Here is a 25,217-nt window from a genome sequence, read left to right on the forward strand (position 1 = left end):
AAAGATTGAGGACAAGGACCTTCCTCCAAAGCAGACATAGAGAGAAAGCTTTCCCCTGGAGCCAAGTCCATGAATTTGGACTTGTAACCTACTAGACTATGAGAAAATAAATTTCTCTTTGTTAAAGCCACCCACTTGTGGTATTTCTGTTATGGCAGCACTAGATAACTAACACAGACATATATAGAACTCTCCACCCAACAGCTGCAAAGTACATGTTCTTTTCCAACGCACATGGAATATTCTCCAGAGTAGACCACATTTTAGGCCACAGAGCAGCCCTCAACAAAATTCAAAGCATTGAAATAATACAAAGTATCTTCTCTGACCACAGCGCCATCAAAGTAGAAACTAACAACAGGAAGAACAATGAAAAAAAAAATCAGTTTCATGGAAACTGAATAACAATTTGCTTAAAAACCACTGGCTAATAGAAGAACTCAGAGATGGAATTAGAAACTTCCTAGAATCAAGCGAGAATGAAAACACGTCATACCAAAACCTCTGGGACACAGCAAAGGCAGTACTCAGAGGTCAATTTACAGCAATAGATGCACACATCAAAAATGAAGGGACAAAATCGAAACGTTAGCTACACAACTCGAACAAACAGAAAGAGGAGAGCAAAAGAAGTCCACAGCCATCAGAAGAAAGGAAATAAGAAAGATCAGAGCAGAAAAAAATGAAATAGAGAATAGAAAAACAATAGAAAGAATTAACAAGACCGAAAGTTGGTTCTTTGAAAGGATCAGCAAACCACTGGCCAAACTGACAAAAGAAAAACAGGAGAGGATGCAAATAACCCAAATAAGAAATGAAATGGGCGACATTACAACAGACCCAACTGAAATAAAAAAGGGTCATGACAGAGTATTATGAAAAACTATACTCAAAAAAATTTGAAAACCTAGAGGAAATTGGCAAGTTTCTGGAAACACACTATCATAGTTATCTAGTGCTGCTACAACAGAAATACCAAAAGTGGACAGCTTTGACAAAGCAAAGTTTATTTTCTCAGAGTAAACTAGGCTAAAAGTCCAAATTCAGGGCGTCAGCTCCAGGGGAAGCCTTTCTCTTTCTGTTGGCTCTGGAGGAAGGTCCTTGTCCTCAATCTCCCCCTGGTTGAGGAGCTTCTGAGGTGCAGGGACCCCATGTCCAAAGGACTCACTCTGCTCCTGGTGCTGCTTTCTTGGTGGTATGAGGTCCCCCTGTCTCTCGGCTTGCTTCTATCTTTTATATCTCAAGAGATTGCCTCAAGACACAATCCAATCCTATAGGTTGAGTCCTGCCTCACTAACACAACTTCCACCCATCCTCCCTCATTAACATCATAGAGGCAGGATTTACAACATATAGGAAACTGACACAATACCAGGAATCATGACCCAGCCCATTGATACACACACATTCAATCCATGACACACACGCCCTACCCAAACTAAAACAAAACAATGCTGAAAATATGTACGACCCATAACAAGAGAAGAGATTAAGAAGGTAATAAAGAAAAAACTCCCAACGAAAAAGATCCCTGGTCCAGATGGTGTCACTGGAGAATTCTACCAAACATTCAGAGAAGAGCTTACACCAGCACTACTCAAACTATTTCAGAACGTAGAAAAGGAACCAGTACTTCTGAATTCATTCTGTGAAGCCAGCATAACCCTGATACCGAAACCAAAGATGCCACAAAAAAAAGAAAATTACAGACCAATATCTCTTATGAAAATAGATGCAAAAATTCTCAACAAAATTCTAGCCAATAGAATTCAGCATCATATCAAAACAATTATACATCACAACCAAGTAGGATTCATACCAGGTATGCAAGGATGGTTCAACATTAGAAAATCAATCAACCTAATAAACCACATAAATAAAAGGAAAGAAAAGAATCACATGACCATCTCAATCAATGCAGAAAAGTCATTCAACAAAGTCCAACACCAATTCCTAATAAAAACTCTCAATAAAAATGGTATAGAAGGAAAATTTCTCAACACGATAAAGGGCATCTATGCAAAACCAACAGCCAACATCATTCTTAATGGAAAGAGGCTGAAAACATTCCCCTTGAGAACAGGAACAAGACAAGGATGTTCTTTATCGTCACTCCTATTTAATATTGTGTTGGAAGTCTTAGCTTGAGCAATAAGGCAAGAAAAAGAAATAAAGGGCATCCAAATAGGTAATGACGAAGTTAAACTCTCCCTACTTGTGGATGATATGATACTATACAGAAACCCTGGTGGCATAGTGGTTAAGTGCTATGGCTGTTAACCAAAAGGTCTGCAGTTCAAATCCACCAGGCACTTCCTGGAAACTCTATGAAGCAGTTCTACTCTGTCCTGTAGGGTTGCTATGAGTCAAAATCAACTGGACAGCAACAGGGGTGTGTGTGTGTGTGTGTATGATACTATACATAGAAAACCTCAAGACCCCACAATAAAACTACTGGAACTAGTAGAAAGATTCAGCAGAGTGGCAGGATACAAGATACACATACAAATATCAGTTGGATTCCTGTACACCAATAAAGAGAATGATGAAAAGGAAATCAGGAAAACAATACCATTTATAATAGCCCCTAAAAAATAAAATACTTAGGAATAAATCTAACCAGGGATGTAAAAGTCCTATACAAAGAAAACTACAAAATGCTACTGCAAGAAACCAAAAGAGATCTACATAAATGGAAAAACATACCACACTCATGGTTGGGTAGACCTGACCTTGTGAAAATGACAATTCTACCCAAAGCAATACACAAATACTATGCAATCCTGATCCAAATACCAACAACATTCTTTAAAGAGATGGGGAAACTAATTATTAACTTTATATGGAAAGGGAAGAGGCCCCAGATAAATAAAGCACTACTGAAGAAGAATAAAGTAGGAAGACTCGTACTACCTGACCTCAGAACCAACTATACAGCTACATTAGTCAAAATAGCCTGGTACTGGTACAATGACAGATACATTGACCAATGGAATAGAATTGAGGACCCAGGTAGAAATCCATCCAACTATGGTCACCTGATCTTTGACAAGGGCCCAAAACCCATAAAATGGAGAAAAGACAGTCTTTTCAACAAATGGTGCCGGCAAAACTAGATCTCCATCTGCAAAAAAATGAAACATGACCCATACCTCACACCATACAAAAAAACTAATTCAAAATGGATCAAAGACCTAACTATAAAGCCAAAAACTATAAAGGTCATAGAAGAAAAAATAGGATCAACACTAGAGACCCTAATGCACGACATAAGCAGAATACAAACCATAACCAACAACACACAAACTCTAGAAGATAAACTAGATAAGTGAAATCTTCTAAAAATTAAACACAAGCTCATCAAAAGACTTCACCAAAAGAGTAAAAAGAGAACCTACAGGCTGGGAGAAAAAACTTGGCTACTACAAATCAGAAAAAAGGTCTAATCTCAAAAATCTGCAGGAAAATCCAGCACCTCTACAACAAAAAAGACAAATATCCAATTAAAAAATAGGCAAAGGAAATGAACAGACACTTCACTAAAGAAGATATTAAAGCGGCTAACAGGCACATGAGGAAATGCTCAAGCTTACTAACCATTAGAGAAATGTTAATCAAAACCACGATGAGATATCCTCTCACCCCAGCATTACTGGCATGAATCAAAAACACAGAAAATAACGAATGTTGAAGAGGCTGCAGGGAGACCTGGACTCTTATGCACTGCTGGTGGGAATGCAAAATGGTATAACCATTTTTAGAAAACGATATGGCGCTTCCTTAGAAAGCTAGAAAGAGAAATACCATATGATCCAGCAATCCCACTCCTAAGAATATATCCTACAGAGATAAGAGTTGTCACACTAATAGACATATGCACACCCCATGTTCATTACAGCATTGTTCACAATGGCAAAAAGATCTAGGAAACAACCTAGATGCCCATCAACAGATGAATGGATAAACAAACTATGGTACATACATACAATGGAGTATTATGCAATGATAAAGAGCAATGATGAATCTACAAAGCATCTCATAACTTGGATGAATCTGGAGGGCATTATGCTGAGTGAAATAAGTCAATCACAAACAGGCAAATATTGTATGACACCATTACTGTAAAAACTCATGAGAAGGTTTACACACAAAAAGAAACAATCTTTGATGGTTAGCAGGGAGCGGAGGGGTGGCGATGGGAAAACACTAGATAAGACAACAGATAAGTAGTAACTTTGGCGAAGTGTAAGACAGTACACAATTCTGGGGAAGCAGCACAACTTGTGCAAGGTGAGGTCATGGAAGCTCCATAGACACATCCAAACTCCCTAAGGGACAGAATTGCTGAGCTGAGGGCTGTGGGGACCATGGTCTCAGGGAGCATCTAGCTCAAATGACATAACATAGTTTATAAAGAAAATGTTCTACATTCTACTTTGGTGAGTTTCGTCTGGGGTCTTAAAAGACTGTGTGCGGCCATCTAAGATACTTCACTGATCTCGCCCCTTCAGGACCAAAGGAGAATGAAGAAAACTGAAGACACAAAGATTAGTCCAAAGGACTAATGGACCACACTACCACAGCATCCACCAGACTGAGTCTAGTACAAAGAGATGATGCCCTTCTACCACCACTAACTGTTCTGACAGGGATCGCAGTAGAGGGTCCTGGGCAGAGCTGGAGGAAAATGTAGAACAAAACTCTAACTCACGAGAAAAAAAAGACCATACTTACTGGCCTGACAGAGACTGGAGAAACTCTGTGAATATGGCCCCCAAATGCCCTTTTAGCTCGGTAATGAAGTCACTCCCAAGGTTCACTCTTCAGCCAGAGATTAGACAGGCCCTCAAAACAAAATGAGACTAAAGGGGCCCAACAGCCTAGGGGCAAGGACTAGAAGGTAGGAGAGGATAGTAAAGCTGGTAGTAGGGAACCCAAGGTTGAGAAGGGAGAGTGTGGACATGTCGTGGGGTTGTTAACCAATGTCATAAAACAATATGTGTGCTGTTTAATGAGAAGCTAGTTTGTTCTGTAACCCTTCATCTAAACAAAGTACAATAAAAAAAATAATTTAAAATGTTCCTTCAGAAGCTGATTTCCGCCTGGTCCTATCTCCTAAGAGCTCTGTGCTCCTCACCCTCATCTTGCCTGCCTGGATTCCTGATCTCTTGCTTGCTCTGAGCCTTACTGCTACCTGGCTCTCTTAGTTCTGAGTTCACCTAATCCTCCCGATTAGCCAAATTTCTTAATATCACAGACGCAACTGAAATAGCTGTGATTGCTAATTTTATGTGTCAGCTTGGCTAGGCTATGGTGACATGTTGTTTGGTCAAACACTAGTCTACATTCTGTTACGAAGTAGTTAACCAAAAACCAAACCAAACCAGTGGCCAGCAAGTCGATTCCACTCACATGTGATTAATTCAGCTGGCTTTAAGTAAAGCAGATTATCCTCCATAAGGGAGGGAGGGGCTCATCCAATCAGTTGAAGGCCTTAAGAACAAAATGGGAATTTTCCCTTGTATGAATTCTGCCTCCACACTGTAAATAGACATTTTCCAGAGCTCCCTTGCTCTCAACTCTTTCCATTGCCTAAACTGGGAATTTGGGGACACAAGCCTGCAAGAGTCTCCAGCCTGTTGCCTGACCTACAGATTTTGGACTTACCAGCCCTCCACAATTGGGTGGGCTAATTCCTTAAAATAAGTCTCTCTCTCTCTTTCTCCATATATATATATGTATGTGGTTGTTGTTAGGTGCCGTTGAGTTGGTTCTGACTCATAGTGACTGTCTTTGTTATCTAGTGCTCCTATAACAGGAATACCACAGGTAGATGGCTTTAACAAAGAGAAATTTATTCTCTCACAGTCTTGGAGGCTAGAAGTCCCAATTCAGGGTGCCAACTAAGGCTTTCTATCTGTCAGCTCTGGGGGAAGGCCCTTGTGATCAATCTTCCCCTGGTCTAGAAACTTCTCAGCACGGGAAACCTGGGTCCAAATGGTGTGCTCTGCTCTCAGCACTGCTTTCTTGGTAATATAAGGGCCCCCTGTCCTCTGCTCACTTCTCTCTTTTATATCTCAAAAGAGATTGACTTAAAACACAACCTAATCTTGTAGCTTGAGTCCTGCCCTATTGGCATAACTGCCTCTAATCGTACCTCATTAACATCATAGAGGTAGGATTTACAACACATAGGAAAATCACATCAGATGGCCAAATAGTGGACGATCACACAATACTGGGAATCATGGCACAGCCAAGTTGACACATATTTTGGGGGGATGCAGTTCAATCCATGACAGTGACCCTATGTACAACAGAAGGAAACACTGTCCAATCCTGTGCCATCCTCACAATCCTTGCTGTTTGAGTCCATTGTTGCAGACTGTGCCAATTCATTGAGGGTTTTCCTCTTTTTCTCTGATCCTATACTTTACCAAGCATAATGTCCTTCTCCAGGGACTGGTCCCTCCTGATAACATGTCCAAAGTACATGAGGGGAAGTCTCGCCATCCTGGCTTCTAAGAAGCATTCTGGCTGTACTTCTTACAAGACAGATTTGTTCATTCTTCTGGCAGTCCATGGTATATTCAATGTTCTTCACTAACGCCATAATTCAAAGGCATCAGTTCTTCTTCCATCTTCTTTACTCACTGTCCAGCTTTTGCATGCATATGAGGTGATTGAAACTATCATGGCTTGGATCAGGTGTACCTTAGTCCTCAAAGTGACATCTTTGCTTTTAAACACCTTAAAGGAGTCTTTTGCAGTAGATTTGCCCAATGCAATGTGTCTTTTGATTTCTTGATTGCTGCTTCCATGAGTGTTAATTGTGGATCCAAGTAAAATGAAATCCTTGACAACTTCAATCTTTTCTCAGTTTATCAGTCTTTTATCATGTTTATCATGATGTTGCTTATCAGTTCAGTTGTGAGGATTTTTGTTTTCTTTATGTTGAGGTATAATCCATACTGAAGGCTGTAGGCTTCAATCTTCATCAGCAAGTGCTATAAGTCCTCTTGCTTTCATCAAGCAAGGTTATGTCATCTGCATAATTCAAGTTGTCACTGAGTCTTCTTCCAATCCTGATACTGCATTCTTCTTCATATAGTCAGCTTCTTGGATTACTTGCTCAGCACGCAGATTGAATAAGTATGATGAAAGGATACATCCCTGACGCACACCTTTCCTGATTTTAAACCATGCAGTATCCCCTTGTTCTGTTCAAATGACTGCTTCTTGGTCTATGTACAGGTTCCACATGAGCACAATTAAGATTTCTAGAATTCCCATTCTTTATAATGTTATCCATAATTTGTTATTATCCACACAGTTGAATGCCTTTGCATAGTCAATAAAACACAGATAAATACCTTTCTGTAGTCTCTGCTTTCAGCCAAGAACCATCTGACATTAGCAATGATATCTCATTCCATGTCCTCTTCTAAATCCGGCTTGAATTTCTGGCTGTTCTCTGTCAATGTACTGCTGCTACTGCTTTTAATTATCTTCAGCAAAATTTTACCTACTTGTGATATTAATGATATTGTTTGATAATTTCCATGTTCTGTTGTATCGCCTTTCTTTGGAATGGGCACAAATATAGATCTCTTCCAGTCAGTTGCCAGGTAGCTGTTTTCCAAATTTCTTTACATAGGCAAGTGGGTGCTTCCAGGATTGCATTCATTTGTTGAAACATCTCAATTGGTATTTCGTCAATTCCTGGAGCCTTTTTTTTTTTTTTTTTTGTTCCACCAGTGCCTTCAGTGTAGCTTGGACTTCTTCTTAAGCACCACCTGTTCTTCATCATATACTACCTCCCAAAATGACTGAATGTCAACCAATTCTTTTTGGTACAGTGACTCTGTATATTCCTTTCACCATCTTTTGACGTTTCCTGTGTCGTTCAATATTTTGCCCATAGAATCCTTCAATATTGCAATTCCAGGCTTGAATTTTTTCTTAACTTCTATCAGCTTGAGAAATGCCAAGCCTGTTTTTCCCTTTTGGTTTTCTGACTCCAGGCCTTTGCACATGTCATCATAATGCTTTACTTTGTCTTCTCAAGCATCCCTTTGAAATCTTCTGTTGAGCTCTTTTACTTCATCATTTCTTCCATTTGCTTTAGCTACTCTGCATTCAAAAGCAAGTTTCAGAATCTCTTCTGACATCTTTCTTTCTTTTTAATGACCTTTTGCCTTCTTCATGTCTGATGTTCTTGATTTCATCCCACCACTCATCTGGTCTTCAGTCATTAGTGTTCAATGCCTCAAATCTACTCTTGAGGTGGCCTCTAAATTCAGGTGCGATATTCTCAAGGTCATAAATTTGGCTCTCGTGGACTTGTTCTAATTTTTTTCAGCTTCAACTTGAACTTGCATATTAGCAGTTGATGGTCTGTTCTGCAGTCAGCCCCTGGCCTTGTTCTGACTGATGATACTGAGCTTTTCCATTGTCTCTTTCCACAGATATAGTCAATTTTTTTTCTGTGTATTCCGTCCAGCAAGGTCCACATGCATAGTCCATTCATGTTGTTGAAAAAATGAATTTCCAGTAGGTCACCAGTCTTGCAAAATTGTATCATATGATCTTCTGTTTCATTTCTATCGCCAAGGGTATGTTTTCCAACTGCTGATCCTTTTTCTTTGTTTCCAACTTTCACATTCCAATCACCAGTAATTATCAACTCACCTTGATTGCATGTTTGATCAGTTTCACACTGCAAAACTTGGCAAAAATCTTTAATTTCTTCATCTTTGGCATTAGTGGTTAGTGCATAAATTTGAATAACAGTCGTATTATCTGGTCTTCCTTGTAAGCATATGGATATTGTCCTGTCACTGACAGCATTGTACTGCAAGATAGATATTGAAATGTTCTTTTTGACCATTTCTCTTCAACCTGTCATTCCAGGCATAGTAGACCATATGATTATCCAATTCAAATTGACCAATACGAGTTCATTTCAGATCACTAATGCCTAGGATATCTATCTTCAAGCATTCCATTTCATTTTTGACAACTTCCAATTCTCCTAGATTCATACTTCGTACAGTCCACATTACAAACATAAATGGATATTTGCAGCTGTTTCTTCTCATTTTGAATCATACCACATCAGCAAACGAAGGTCCTGAAAACTTTACTTCATCTACGTTGTTGAGCTTGATTTTATGGTGAAGAGGCAGCTCTTCCCCAGTCGTATACATCTCGCTGGTTCTGTTTCTATAGAGAACCCTGACTAAGATAGTACTCAAGAATTCTTATTGCACAAAGCTATTTAATAGGCAGTGCTAGTCCAAGGCATATAGTGAATTGAATTCTGTCTTCAAATGCCTTTATATCTTTATATACTTTCTCCCTTGTACTTCTGCCCAATACACACACACACGCCTCTATAAGCTCTCTCCCTCTTTTTCTAGTTATACAGTGCCCTTGTGCCCCCTGTGGTCCCTACCCCGACTTGTGGCCTTGCGCAATGTCTCAAGTACTCACACACAAAGTCTCTAATTTTCAAAGTGCCTTCAAGGAAGAACTAAGATCTGACAAACTAAACTCAAGCCAAAGTGTAAAGACAGACAGAATTACAATGTGTCATAACTCTTGTGGGGACTGTGCCTGATGCTTGTTAATTCACTGGGCTGAGTCTATAAGATTGGACTTTCAATCAATATATGAGGTGGGCAAAGAAAATAACCTTAGGTAGAGGAAATATCTCATAGTTTCTCAAATCACACCAGTTGAATGGCCATTTGTTTTTACTCAGAAGCATCCATCTGGCAACTAAACTTTTCTCCATGCCTGAAAAATGTGCAGGTCATAGCACAGGTCAACAGATAAATGCCTGATTATCTCCAGGATAACATTCAATGTCTAAAGGTAATCTAATCTATAGTAAAGCATTCAAAATATTATTATTGTCGGTGGTCAACCTCTGACCCCATTTGCTTCTGTGCTAACACTGAGAGTTCTGAGACTAGAATGGCATGTATAAAGATAATATTCAGGTTGTATTTGCCAAGGGAGAGGGAAAGTCAAAGGACAGATCTTGTCTCAGATATGATAGAGTGGAAAAACAGCTACATAGAGGATTAAGGAAGAAGTATATCAGTAATATTTTCCACACATCCTAAGGGAAAGCATTTGGCAGAAGTGAGCAAAAAAAATGCAAAAATATAGAAGTGATTGTTTTCTGTAGCTAAAAAATCACTAGTGAACATTGATACCCAATTTCAGAGGAAGTGTTTATTACTTGCAGTAAAACAAATTAAAAAAAAATGAAAGCAGTATCCTAGTTGAACAGAAAAGATGAGTTTCTCAGAAAATAACAAATGTTGGTGAGAATGTAGGAAAATTGGGACCTTATCCATTGCTGGTGGGAATGCAAAATGGAACAGCCATTGTTAAAACAGCGTGCTGGTTCCTCAAAAAGCTAAAAACAGGACTACCGTATGATCCAGCAGTTCCACTCCTAGCTGTATGTCCAAAAGACTTGAAAGCAGAGACTCGAAGACTGGTACACCAGTGTTCATTGCAACACTATTCACAATAGCCAAAATGGGGGAACAACCTAAATGACCATCAACAAATGAATGGAAAAACAAAATGAGATTTATATCAAGGAAATGGTTCATGCAATTGTAGAGGCTAGAACTTCCCAACTCCGTGGGTCCTCTATCCTGATTCATGTAGCCACAGGGGTTGGTGAACCCAAGATTGGCAGGTCAGGCAGCAGCACTCTTGCTCACAGGCTGCCAAAATCGACCAATCCCAAAATCAGCAGACAAGACAGCAATTAAGCTTCTAGCTCAAGTCCCAAGAACTGGAGGTCAGACAAACAGGAGCAAGCTGCAGGATCCAGAGCAAACAAAAGCTCCTAAGTCTTGCCTTAAAATCCGCTTATGTATTTGGTGCAGGCTATACTTCTATACTTCCAAGAAAACTCCCTTTTAACTGATTGGCGACTTACAGTAGATCCCATCATAGAGGTTATTACATTATAACAAATCTCATCATGGAAGTGATCACATCAGCCTATGACTGCCAAACTACACCATAACTGCCAAACTACTGAGAATCAAGGCCCAGCCAAGTGGACACACAACCTTAACAATAACAGGCACATATATACAATGGGATACTACTCATCTAGTAGGAGAAATAAAGTCTTTTTTTTTTTTCCTTGTATTTTATTTTGATGAGTAGGATTGTTAGTCTCCTTTGTGGTTACCTTAATATTTAACCCTATTTTTCTAAGTTTAAACCTAACTTATATTTCTTTATATCACCTTGACTTCCTCTCCATATGAAAGATCTATGACTACATTTCTTAGTCCCTCTTTATTGTTTTAATGTTGTCTTCTTTTATATAATGACATCGCTGTTTCCCTGTTTTGAGTTTTTTTTAATCTTGATTTATTTTTGTGATATCTCTATCTGGGTTGATATCTGGTTGCTCTGTCCTGTCTTCTAGTCTTGAGTTGATATCTGATATTATTGACTTTCTAACCAGAGAATTCTTTTTAGTATTTCTTGTAGTTTTGGTTTGGTTTTTACAAATTCCCTAAACTTCTGTTAATCTGGAAATGTCCTAATTTCACCTTCATATTTGAGAGACAGTTTTGCTGGATATATGATTCTTGGCTTGATTTATATAAGTCATCCCACTGCCTTCTTACCTACATGGTTTCTGCCAAGTAGTCTGAGCTTATTCTTATTGATGCTCCTTTGTAGGCGACTTTTTGTTTATCCCTAGCCACTCTTAAAATTCTTTCTTTATCTTTGGGTTTGGCAAGTTTGATTATATGTCTTGGTGACTTTCTTTTGAGATCTACCTTATGTGGAGTTCGATGAACATCTTGGATAGATATCTTCTCATCTTTCATGATATCAGGGAAGTTTACTGCCAACAAATCTTCAACAATTCTCTCTGTATTTTTTATTACCCCTCCCTGTTCTGGTACTCCAATCACTCGTAGGTTATTTCTCTTGACAGAGTCCCACATGATTCTTAGGGTTTCTTCATTTTTTTTAATTCTTTTATCTAATTTTTCTTTGGCTATATTGGTGCCAAGTGCTTTATCTTCAATCTCACTAATTCTGCCTTCCAGTTCCTCAATTCTCCTCCTCTAACTTTCTATTGAGTTGTCTAATTCAGTAATTTTATTGTTACTCTTCTGAATTTCTGATTTCTGTCTCTCTATGGGTTCTTGCAGCTTGTTAAATTTTTCATTATGTTCTTGAATAACCTTTCTAATATCTTCAGCTGCTTTATCTGTGTGTTCCTTGGCATGTTCTGCATTTTGCCTGATCTTGTTTCTGATGTCTTGAAGAGTTTTGTATATTAATCTTTTGTATTCTGCACCCGGTAATTCCAGGAATACACCTTCATCCAGAAGATTCCTTGATTCTTTGTTTTGAGGGCTTGTTGAAGCAATCATGGCCTACTTCTTTGTGTGACTTGATATTGACTGTTGTCTCTGAGCCATCTATAAGTTATTGTATTAGTTTTTTTTTATGTTTGCTTACTGTATCCTGGCTTCTTGCTTTGTTTTGTTTTGATATGTCCAAATAGGCAGCTTGAGTGAGCTAGCTTGATTATTTTCACCTTTGAAGCTCTAATGTTCTGTCACCAGATGGCTAGAGCTGTTACCAGGTATACCGGACTAGGATTCCATTCACTTTTCTTCTATGGATTCAGCTCAGGTGTCCAGGTAGTTGGTCATCAAGTGTGTGGTACAGGCTATAGCATATCCCTGTCCTATAGTCTTAGAGGAGCAGGGGTGATTGGTGTAGGCACAGGTATCTTGTTGCAGCAGGGGGTCACTCTCTGAACAAGGCAGGCGAAGGGCTGACAACTGTCCCCCAAGTGTCTGTGAGGAAAGCATGTCCCTGTTCCCTAGCACACACAGGTGGGTGGGTTCTGCAGCCAGACCGTGGGCACCCAATGCTTTTGGTTGTAAGGACTGGGAGGTACAACTTGTCCTTGGACCCCAGTCACAGGTGGCTAGGTGGCATGGATGGAGCCACCAGTCTTTAGGCCCCTGGTATGGATAGGCGAGGACCCTGTTTAATAGGCAAAGTGGTGTCAAACATCAAACAGCCACCTCTCCACTGCACAGCTGAAACAGTTGCAATCTGCCATCAAGGGCCTATTCTCCTGAAATGGACCCATACAGGTCCATGCAGGGGTGAAAGGTATTCAAAGTCCACAGACCACTTGTGCCTGGACAGGAGCCGCTTCTGTCCTGAGCTCACCAGCTTAGTGGAGCTGGCAGATTATCTTTTCTCCTAGTTGTTAGTTTATTCCTTCTTCAAGGCCAGGAGAAGGGCTCAGGGTGCGCAGCAAGGCCCTATCTCAGGTCCAGGGAAATTGAAAGCCACTGAAGCCAGCTTGGAGGCTAGAGGTATGGTAAAATAAATGCAAGTACTTAGCTTTTGCCAAGAGCGCCATTCTCTGGTTCCAGAGGTGTGAGTAGGCTGCGTGGCTATAGCTGTCTATCCCTGAGGAAACCGTGTCCAGAACACTATCACCAGCCCTGCCGTGGTCACTCCAGGGAATGGTGCCTGAGGGTTCCTGGCAATTCAGGCCTGGTAACTCCTCACCACTTCTGAAGGGTCTCTCCCTCCCCCTGCTGCTCAGACCATTTTCTAACTTTGCCTTTGATGTTCAGGGCTCTTAACTTGTCATATATATAATTGCTTTACTTGTTTTTTTGGGTCTTTGTTGTAAGAGGGATCACCAGAAGCATCTGAATACTCTGCCATCTTGGCCCCACCTTAGAAACGAAGTCTTGATACATGCTACAATGTGGTTGGAGCTGGAAGACATTATGCTGAGTGAAATAAGTCAATCACAAAAGTACAAATATTGTATGACCTCACTTCTATAAAAAGACAAGAAAAGGCAAATTTATAGAGACCAAGTTTTATCAGTGGTTACCAGGGGCAGGAGGGAGGAAGAAAGGGGAGGTTAACAGTGATGAAAAAAATCATACTGATTAAGGGTAGGGTTGAACAGCCAATTATTGTAATTGCTGTCAATAAGTTGTACACCTGTAAAAAGCTGAATTGGCAAAAATTGTGTGATAGACATATTTACAAAACCAACAACAACAAAAAAAAAAGTACAACAAACCTCATGGAATTTGGGTCCTTGGTTTGGAGGTTTAGGGTCATGGTTTCGTGGGACACCCCAGTTAATTAGCCATTCTACGTCCTAGTTCATATATAGTGCTTCTGTTCTACCTTCTAGTTCTTAGTGTAATGTCTTGGGTCTTAAAAGCTTACAAGAGGCCATCCAAGGTACAACAATTGGTCTCTATTCACCTGGAGCAACAGAGGAAGAAGGAGATTCAGGAATAGGAGGTGGATATGGAATGTGTGGCTAATCACCTCCACGAACAACTTCTTCCTTTGCCATAAGACCAAAAGAACTAAATGGTGCTTGGCTACCATTACAGAACATTTTGATTAAAGATTCCATAGAAGAATCCTGACCAATAGGGGAAAAATGCAGAACAGAATTTCAAATTCTCATGGACTCCATCCCCTGAAACTGTTTTGTTAGGTGCTATCGAGTTGGTTCCAACTCATAGCAACGCTAGGGACAACAGAATGAAACTCTGCCTGATTCTGCACCATCCTCACAATCGTTGTTATGCTTCAGCCCGTCATTGCAGCTGGTGTGTCAATCCATGTTCTTGAGGATCTTCCTCTTTTTTGATGATCTTCCAATTTACCAAGCATGATGTCCTTCTCCAGGAACTGATCCCTTTTGATAACATGTCCAAAGTAGGTGAGACGTACTCTTGCCATCCTTCCTTCTGAGGAGGATTCTGGCTGTACTTCTTCCAAGACAGATTTGTTCATTATTTTGGAAGACCAAAGAAGAATTGAAGCCTGAAACTGTAGCCCTGAGATAATCTTTAAACCTTAAACCAAAAATATTCCCTGAAGTCTTAAAACTAAACAATGGTTTAGCTTAACTAGTAAAAAATGTCTACTTTAAGCATTATGCTCTTTTAAACGCTATCTATATGGGATCAAAATGACAACAGTAACTCGAATGACCAGATAGGAATGTTAGGGAGCAGTGAGTTTATGTTAATGGGAAAGGAACAACTCAGAAAAGGAGGGTGAGAATGGTTGCCCAACTTGAAGAATGTAATCAATGTCACTGAATTGTAGAAAACTTTGAATTGGTGTATGTTCTCAACAGAATAAATAAAATTTGGAAAAAAAAAAAGAGTTTCTAAATCATTTCAAAACTTTCAATAAGGACATTTGCTTTTTCGCCTGTAGGGGTGAAGAGTAAGAAGCAGATCTTGTTCTTTTGGGAAGCCATATTGGATTTGGATATTAGATTTTATGTTCGCCCAGGACAGATCCATGAACACAACATGTTATGGCCTTCTAAGAAGAGCAAAAGGAGACATGTTTTCAGTGATCATGGCCTTTTTGCTTTATATTTACTTAAAGATAATCTAAATATATTTTTGTCTCCATCCTCGATCCCATCACTTTTCAACATCAAATCATTTGAACATTATTCAACAATTTAATGTTTTCAAGGTAATGGTAGCATTGTCATTTGACAATCTTATTGTTTAATTTTACACTTACACATATTTGACATTATTCTAGTTGAGGATGGCAAGTGTCAATTCACAATGGCAAAGGTTTACCTTTTGTTGATCATTTGCATTCATCCTGTAGGCCTCATCAGGAGTGGCTATATTCCATCATAAATGAAGTACAGAAGTTGGCACTCTATGTGTCTCACCAAGGTCACCAAAATGTTGTCCATCAGGTCTGTTAGCAACTGTGGCCTCTTTCCCTTGAGATCAGACTGACTGGCTTCTCCCTTCTTTCCATCCTTCCTCCTTCTCTCATTTCAGTCTGTGGCAGGCACAGGGATTCAGTGACTATGCAACACTCAAAGCCCCTGCTGTATAATCCCTACTGCCAAAGATTCCAATCCACTTGGAGAATTTAGTTACAAGTGTTCAATCCTTTGCTTATTACAGTCTACTCTGTCGTCATTTTATCAGTTCAAGTGAAGTGAAGTGTAGAAACCTTATTTCCTTTTATGTCCCTGCACCCTCTCCTGTTTATAATACAGTAAGTCCCTGGGTTATGAATGCTCTTTAATCGTACGTAAATTTGCCCGTACATTGAAATGACTGAACTAACTCCTACTCAAAACAAATTCTTCATCACAATCACCTTCACTTGCTGGTTTTAAATCACTGAAAAGGAATTGAGTCTTTTCTTGCACTAACCAAAAAAACTCACCACTGTCCAATTGATTCCAACTCATGGAGAGCCTGTAGGACAGAGTAGAACTGACCCATTGAGTTTCCAAGGCTGTAAATCTTTACGAAGCAGACTGCCACGTCCTTCTTCTGAAGAATTGCTGGTGGATTCAAACCACTGATCATTCAGTTAGCCTTTAAGCTTTTTAACCACTGTGCTACCAGGGCTCCCCTTGCACTAAAATAAGGCTAAATAAGAACAGTATACACCCTTTTCAACTTGCCTACAAAGTCTTAAAGACACATTCAGGAACAGATCTCATTTGTAACCCGGGGACTACCTGTATAATTGTCTTAAATATTTCCCTTACGTACACTTAGATTCATATCACCCCCAAACAACAAACAAACCCAGTGCAGATGAGTTGATTCCGACTTATAGTGACCCTATAGGACAGAGTAGAACTGCCCCATAAAGTTTCCAAGGAGTGCCTGGAGGATTCGAACTGCCGACCCTGTGGTTAGGAGCTGTAACACTTAACCACTATACCACCAGGGTTTCCTAGATTCATATCAGATAGTATAATTTCTGCTAGAAATCAATACTTACTAAGGTAGTTTCCTGATTCATAATGATGACAATAACAACAACCTGTTGCCGTCGAGTCGATTCCGACTCACAGTGACCCTGTAGAACAGAGTAGAACTGCCCCGTAGGGTTTCCAAGGAGCGCCTGGTGAATTTGAACTGCTGACCTTTTGGTTAGCAGCCATAACGCCTAACCACTATGCCATCAGGGTTTTGAATAAGATCTTTAAAGTTACTCACTACTAATAGAACTTCAGTTCTCCCTGTAAATGTATGCAAATGATGTTTCAGTTAATGGATTAATTTTAGCTTATGTTTTACCAGTTAAAACTTAAGCTCTTTTCATTAAAGGCAAATTTCCACAATATTATCCTGCCGCAGTTAAAAAGGAGCCCTGGTAGTGTAGTGGTTAAGAGTTCAGCTGCTAAATAAAAGGTCAGAAGTTCAAAGCCACCAGCTGCTTCTTGGAAACCCTATGGGGTATTTCTACGCTGTCCTACAGGGTCACTATGATTCAGAATCGACTTGACGGCAATAGATTTTTGTTTCTGGTGAAAGATTTTGTTAATCCACTAATGGGAAGCACCCTATCTTCCATCGCATAGTCGCCCCTCTGGTGAGCTAGGCTTAGTAGCTCTAGTGTTTATGGATTCATTGCCTGGGTTCACATCCTCGCTCCATTGTCTTCTGTCTTTGTAATCTTGGGCAAGTTAGTTAGCCTCTCTAGGTCTCATTTCCTCATTTTTTAAATAGAGATAATAATTAATTGCCTATAGACCTGTTGTGAAGATTAGTGAATTTATATAGCTAAAACCCATGTAAAATATTGTTAAAGATTATTACAGTAGTTAGTGGCGCAGTGGTTAAGAGCTATGGCTGCTAACCAAAAGGTCAGCAGTTCAAATCCACCAAGTGCTCTTGGGAAACCCCATGGAGCAGTTCTATTCTGTCCTATAGGGTCGCTATGAGTCAGAATCGACTTGATGGCACCTAACAACAACAGCAATAAGAACCTGAATAATTTCTCCTCAAATTTGAGGAATGATTCAGATTAAAACGAACCTCATTTTAAGGTAGGTAAGCCGGGCTTAGTAAGGCTTACCTAAACAAGATACCCCTAAGACCTGAAAGATATTTCATAGAGTGGAAATCTTATCACAAATCTTCATTCCTTGTTGTAGTTGTGTACAGTCAAGTTGATTCTGACTCATAGAAATGCCATATGACAGAGTAGAATTGCCCCATAGGGCTTCTTAGGCTGTAAATCTTCACAGGAGCAGATTGCCAGGTCTTTCCTCCTATCGAGCCAATGGTGGGTTCGAACTGCCTGCTGTTCGGTTAGCAGCAAAGGGCTTAACCATTGCACCACCAGGGCTCTTGCTATCTCTCTTTACTTCCCTTTAACTCTTTCTATAATATCCCTGTTTCAAGTGCTGAGCTCATTCGGAATCAAATTTCTGTCCGGAGGGAGAGCTGCAGTGTCATGTAACAGATCTATAAACCTATATAACATATCACTTCCCTGATCTCCTGTGATTCTCACTGAAAGTTAAAAAGGGAAATTGTAGCTATACTTTCATTAGTAATACTCACATGGCTTAAGTGGAATTAGTGGAATCTTTTAATACCACAACCATGCTCTCTCATGTGTTTACCATACAAAGAGGACCACATGAATGACGATATTAAATTAACTGATTTAAAAAACATTATATAAAAAAAGAGGTTTAGCCTAAAGGAAGTGTTGAAGATGGAAGTAACAGCAACTGAGGTGTCTATCTTGCCTCATTAGGCACAGGAGAGGAAAAGGGTCCCTAATTTCCTGGGAGGCTAGTTTCCCCAGATGCCTCCCAATGTTTCTCAACTGCCTGGCAATAATCAGGGGTGGGTTATCCAATAGGCAAGGTAAGCACCGTGCTTACCTTGCTTACCAGATCATCTGTAGTGAACAATTTCACATTTTTTCACCACATCAAAGGTTCTGCTTCTAGGTATGGCTGGCATCTGTCACTCTTCCAACCCCACAACACCTTCCTACAGAATCAAAGCCTCTTTTCAAATTTACAATTCCTCATAGGACAGATGACCCAGTAAGCATGGGCATACTTGTGCTTACTTATCAATCTGTATTGAATAATTTCACATGGGTTCACCACATCTGTGATGTGAAATTGTTCACTACAGTTGATATTGTAAGAAAAGTAAGCATAGTGCTTACCTTGCCTATTGAATAATCTGCCCCTGCTTGGCATGCTTCTTAAAAATGTCAATTTCTAGAACCTAAACCCACCAGATTAGGAATTCTTCCCAGGTGATTCCAATGTCCCCAGGTCTCCTCATGCTGGCTGGTTTCTCAGAGTGATGAACAGGACACAAAAGTGTTGTTGCAGAAATACGGAAGAGGAAGACTTAAAGGTTATCTATAGTTCCTCCTTTCCTCCAATTCGGGGGTTGCATTTACACTTTCTTTACACTTTACACAAGTACATTTACACTTGTACTTTAAAGTATAAAATTTTTTAATTTTAATAAAATTTATCTATTTTTTCTTTTGTAGAATATAATTTTGGTGTGATATTTAAGAAACTATTGCTGAATCCAAGGTTACTAAGATTTATGCTTATGGTTTCTTCTAAAAGTTTTATAGTTTTAACACACTTACATTTAGTTCTCTGGAGCCAGGAGCATGGGTCCCTGCACTGAGAACTTCCTAGACCCACGGAAGATTGATGCCAAGGCACATGGAGATCTCCAGACCCACAGATGTTAAAAGGAGACAAGGACCTTCTCCCAGATCCAACAGAGAGACAGAAAGCCTTCCCCTAGAGCTGATGCCCTGAATTCAGACTTATAGCCTCCTAAACCGTGAGAGAATAAATTTCTATTTGTTAAAGCCATTCATTTGTGATATTTCTGTTATAGCAGCCCTAGATAACTAAATAGTCTGGTGTTACTATGGTACTATAGAAATGCCTAGTTATCCATCAACCATTCTCCTAATGGCTTTAACAGGTAATTTTGTTACTTGTTATCACCAAGAAGTCACCTGTTGCCTCATGCGTAAAATGGAGGGGTTAGAAAAGATCATCTCAAATGTCGCTTTCAACTCTAGTATTATTTTATTCTCTTAGTCTAAATGTTGAATTTATTTGGATGGAGCCATATCCTGTTTTCTTCAGCAGTAATAAAACAAGACTGATACTTCAAATGACAAAGAGAGTGATGATATAGCCCCAGGAAAAGGGTAGCTGTCCCTTGGTGAATGACATTAATTTTAGGGAGACAAACTATTCTTTTTCCTATTTTTGTTTTGTCCTTCTATTCTTTTATTGTGACTGCTCAAAAGACTGATGTGATAACAGCCTTGGTTGGAGAGTTTCATATTTTAAGGTCATGGCACTAAAACATTTGTGGTGCCAAGTCTGACTTCCAGAGAAATGTAGAAAGCTGCCTTTTAGATGTGTCAGCATTATAACTGATAGAGTTTTTGTTAGGGCTTTCCTGAAGCCTTGGAAACATTTCATGGGGCAAAGACTGGAAAAGACTTAGGAGGAACAAAATGACTGTTTTTAAGAATCTAGAGGAAACAGACCTAACCTTTGCTGAAGTAAAGATTTAAGACCAATGGGTAGAATTTACAGGCAGGCAGATTGCTGGTCAATATAAAGAAGCTCTTTCTGAAGTAAAAGCTGTTCAGAATAGAACAGGCTGCTGCCTTGTGAGGGTCTGGAAGGGCTCCAGCTGAGGCTGTTAGACCAGTATTCCTGAATACTATGGACAGGACTCCTACATTAGGCCAGAAATGAGACTTAACAACACCTAAGTCTTCTTCTGCACTTAGAGACCTGGGAGTCATCTTCACCTCCTTCCATATCATTAAACCTACCTCCTCAACATCTCACATATTTATCCATTCCCATTTTTAGGCTCACTGTCCCTACTGTGTTCAGGCCATTCTCATCTCTTGTCATAACTATTGCAATAATAACCCAGGACTGAGTAATTTTTTCTAAACTATGATTGTGTCACCTACTTAAAACTCTGCAATGACCCTGAAGCATAAAGTGGTACATAGAGGCAAAATTCTGTCCTCTGTCACCCACTGCCTACTTGGGTACAGTTTGCTTAGTGGTTAAGAGCTGCAGCCCTGAAGGTCAAGCTGCTTCAAATCCTGTCTTCATCACTTACTAGCCATGAGACCTTAGTCAAATTACTCAATCCCTCTAAGCGTTGGTTTGCTCCCCTGTTAAAAAAAAAAAAATTTTTTTTTTTTTTTAAGCAGGTATAATAATAGCACCCACTCCCAAAGACTTGTTCTGAGGATTAAGTGAGATGATCAATGCAAAGCAATTTTCCCAGTGACTGGTACCTGCTAAATAATACATGCTAGCAATTTCTGTGATTATTCTTCAATCTAATCTCCTACAAATCTTCTATATAAACTCCAAGCCTGAGGAAGACTTTATGGGAGTCATTGCTCCTGCCTCCTCACTTGTTGTGAATTCCATTATTTATCATCAGTCAGCTAAAAATCTCCTCCTCAGGAAGCTTTGCCTTACCCAGTCCAGGAAAATCATTCACTACATCCACTGAACAAAAAAATGCCTTGCATGTACTTCTACTATGTACTCATCACTCTATATTGCAATTTTGTGTTTACACATCTGGCTCCCCCACTAGATGATAACCTCCTCCCAGGCAAAGATCATGTCTTACCTTTGTATCACCTGCACCTAGAAGAATGTTTCCTATAGAAGTTGCTCAACAAATATTTGGTGAGCAAATAAATGTCTTTGAATTATGGTGTTAGCAAAAACTACTGAATAGGCCATGGACTGCCAGAAGAGCTAACAAATCTGTCTTAAAAGAAATACAGCCAGAATGCTCCTCAGTAGTGAGGATGGCAAGACTTAGTCTCACATACTTTGAACATGTTATCAGGAGGGATCGGTCCCTGGAGAAGGACATTATGCTTGGTAGAGGATCAGCCAAAAAGAGGAAGACCCTCAACAAGATGGACTGACACAGTGGCTGCAAGAACGGGCTCAAGCATAACAATGATTGTGAGGATGGCTCAGGACCGAGCAGTGTTCTCTTGTAAGCAGGGTCACTCTGAGTTGTAACCGACTCAATGGCACCTAACAACTACAAATAAATCAATGAATGAATTATTGGGATTCTATGTTCCTATTAAGAGTTATTATAATCACATGATACATTTGAGGATGAAAATGGAGTTTTTGATGACTAAAGTCAGGATTTTTATTTCTAAACTAGTACTTCTTAGGTTTAAAAATTTTAAGTTCCTCACCTCTCCCCATGAGGGGATGAGTTTGCTATGGGATGACTAAAAGGAAGAGTTGACTATAACAGTAAAGAAGAAAACAAAAAGGTTTTGCAGTGGACTTTTGGCTCTCACAAGGCCCTATCTGAAGAATTAATTAATATTCATGAGGAAGAGAAAAATCAGGAAGTGCAAAAGATAGCTTTTGATGAATGAGGTGAAGAAGAGAGAAATAGTAAAGAACACATGGGCAGGAGAATTTAAACATCAGAGAACAGAGAGGGTGACCCACAACTTTGGATTATACATACCAGTTTCATTTTTGTGGCACACTTATTAGAAAGCCTTGTTTAGAGGACTCTGAGAGTTCTCAATCTGTGGTGAAGAATAGAGCACAAAGGGTCACAGCCCTGCTTCTGGGAAGGTTTTATAAAGATCAGGCAGCTTAAAGATGTGCGCTAAAGAAGGAAGCTCAAACGGTTGAAGCGAGGTTTTATGCCCCCTTCTGGCATAAGCAGACTCCCTTTGCCCCTTTGCCATGGGAGATAATTTTTGGCTCTCTTGGCTAGGACCAGTCTGAGCAAAATTTGGGAAGTAGGTAAAATTTTAAATTTCTCCATTTTTCTTTATACAGCCTCTGCCACCTTCTCCATTTTTCTCTAATTCTTCCATTGCCCCTTAATTTTACCTAAGCAGCCCTCTCCCCAGTCTGTGACACCCCATCAGGGCAACCCAGTGTTCCATTCTCTGGATTGTATCCTCTCCTAACCTTCCCCAATGGCCATGGAACCATATCCATTCCCTCTGACAAATCTGCTTGACCTGTCTGAGCTAAATTGTTAATGACTGATAATGGCTTTGGTTCCTAGTGTGTTATTCTTCCCACACACACATTCTGCAGGGATCTTCAATAGTTTAATCAAAAAAAATCAAAAGGCAGAGTAAATATCAAACAATAAAGGAAATCTTTTGAAAAGTTGAACCACACTAAGCCTTGTGTTTAAAATGGAGGTCTCGCCCTTAAGGAGCTTGGGCTGTTTAAGAAATAGGTTTTATACTTCATATTTCATTAAAAGAAACAGGACACACAGTACTTGAGATTTTCATTTCACTCTAAAGATTTGATAGGAGCTGTTATTTGGGGAGGAGTGTATTTGTCTAAGCAGTTAATTATCCTGTGTTCCCCCCCACCAAAAAAAAAACCAGAATGTAAGGGGAATTTGGAAAGCTGCCCAGTATGCTTTTCGAGAAGTGGATGGCAATGGTTGACAGACATCTCTTTTTTGTGCCACTTCCTAACACTCCCTCACAGGGGCACACCCTGGTCATTCTCTGGGCGAATTGTTGTCTCATACTTCTGTGACACAGGAATGTGTTGTCTCCAGACTATACTGAAGGAGAATCAAACGAAGCAACCACTAATTCTTAACTGCTGCTCTTCTGAACCTGTTCTTCAAGAATATTAACACTGGTTACTTCTAACAGTGGCTGGCAAAACTTTCTTCTGTGTTAAGAGATGGGAAAAGAAAAAAAAAAAAAGAAGAAGAAGGAAAAAGGAATAGAGGAAGAGAGGGAGGGAGAAAGGAAGAAAGAATTACCCCAGCTCTCTACTGCTAAACAGTTCTGTATAGTCGAGATGTCAACATTTTGAAATGAAAATTTTAAAATATCATTTTTCCCAAGATTTTGGCCAAGGGCCTTGCTTAGCAGTACTTGCTTACTTTATTTTCTAAATATTTTTTAATCATCACTTACATATTTCCCTGTTTCATCATATCCCCCTGGGTGGCCCCATGTGGGGTCATCTGAAATAACTATTTAAAGCATCAAGTTTTTTCCCCCCTTTCTTTCTAAGGCTATCTCCACTGAGTCTCTTTTTGCCGTTGCCAACTTTGTTTTGACATTATTTAAAAAAAAAAAAAAGCTACTTGCATCAGTGGACACTTGAGACTATGTTGTCATCTCCTGTCTAGAGGGGAGATGGGAGAGTAGAGGGGGTTAGAAACTGTCAAAACGGTTAAGAAAGGAGAGACTGGGAGGAGGGAGCAGGCTGACTCATTAGGGGGAGAGTAAGTGGAAGTATGTAGTAAGGTGTGTACAAGTTTATATGTGAGAGACTGACTTGATTTGTAAACTTTCACTTAAAGCACAATAAAAATTATTTAAAAAAAAAACATCTGTTGATGGGTTTTGTGGGGGGTGAGCTGCGGAAATGGCTTAGGATTCAGGAGTCAACAAATTATGGTCCTTGAGCCAAATCCAACCTGCTGCTTTTTTTTGAAATAGTTTTACTGGAACACAACCATGCCCATTTGTTTACGTATTGTCTTGGTAGCTTCCACGCTACAGCAGAAAAGTGGAGTAGTTGTGACAGACACTGTATGGCCTGCAAAGCCTAAATTTTTTACTATTTGTTCCTTTACAGAAAACGAATTTGCTGACCCCTAAAAAAAAAAAAAATTTTTTTAAGTTATAGGTCCACAGACTGTAGCTGGTCTATAAAGTATTTATTACTGGTTTACAGTGATGTGAGTAGCTTGCACCAGAATAAAAACCAGCTATGTCAGTATGCACACAATTTAATTCAGCCGACATTAGTCAGTAAGTTGTTAGGTGTGGCATGGATAGTCTCTGGCATAAGATGGCAGTGACTCAACTGCTAAAGATTTCACCCTTGGTGAACAAGGAAAAATGTCCTAGTGAAGGAGAATTTAGATTAGGGTATCAAGCCCAAAGTCCCCTTTTCCCTTTTGCTTCTATGCTGTTTTCTCCTTGCCTTCTGTGAGGTATCTGTCATACCTTTTGTGAGATGGGAGCAGATCAGAGGTGAGCTCATGGAAAAGTCCCCAATCCTATCACTCTCCTACTGGCTGCCTCATGCAACCAGACAAATCTTGAATGGTGAGTCAACATGCTCACGGAAAAAGGAAAAAAAATACCAAGAATTCCATACAGAGTTATTCACTTTTAGAAAAAATAACAGAGATAAAACTTGGACATTGTTTAAGAAAAAAGCAAAAAAAAAAAAAAACTAAAACAGGCCATTAAAAGAACCCTAAAGCGTGGGAAAAAAAATTAAACAAAGGTTC

This window comes from Elephas maximus, chromosome 6 (genome assembly GCF_024166365.1).
Source record: "Elephas maximus indicus isolate mEleMax1 chromosome 6, mEleMax1 primary haplotype, whole genome shotgun sequence".
NCBI classification, from domain to species: domain Eukaryota; kingdom Metazoa; phylum Chordata; class Mammalia; order Proboscidea; family Elephantidae; genus Elephas; species Elephas maximus.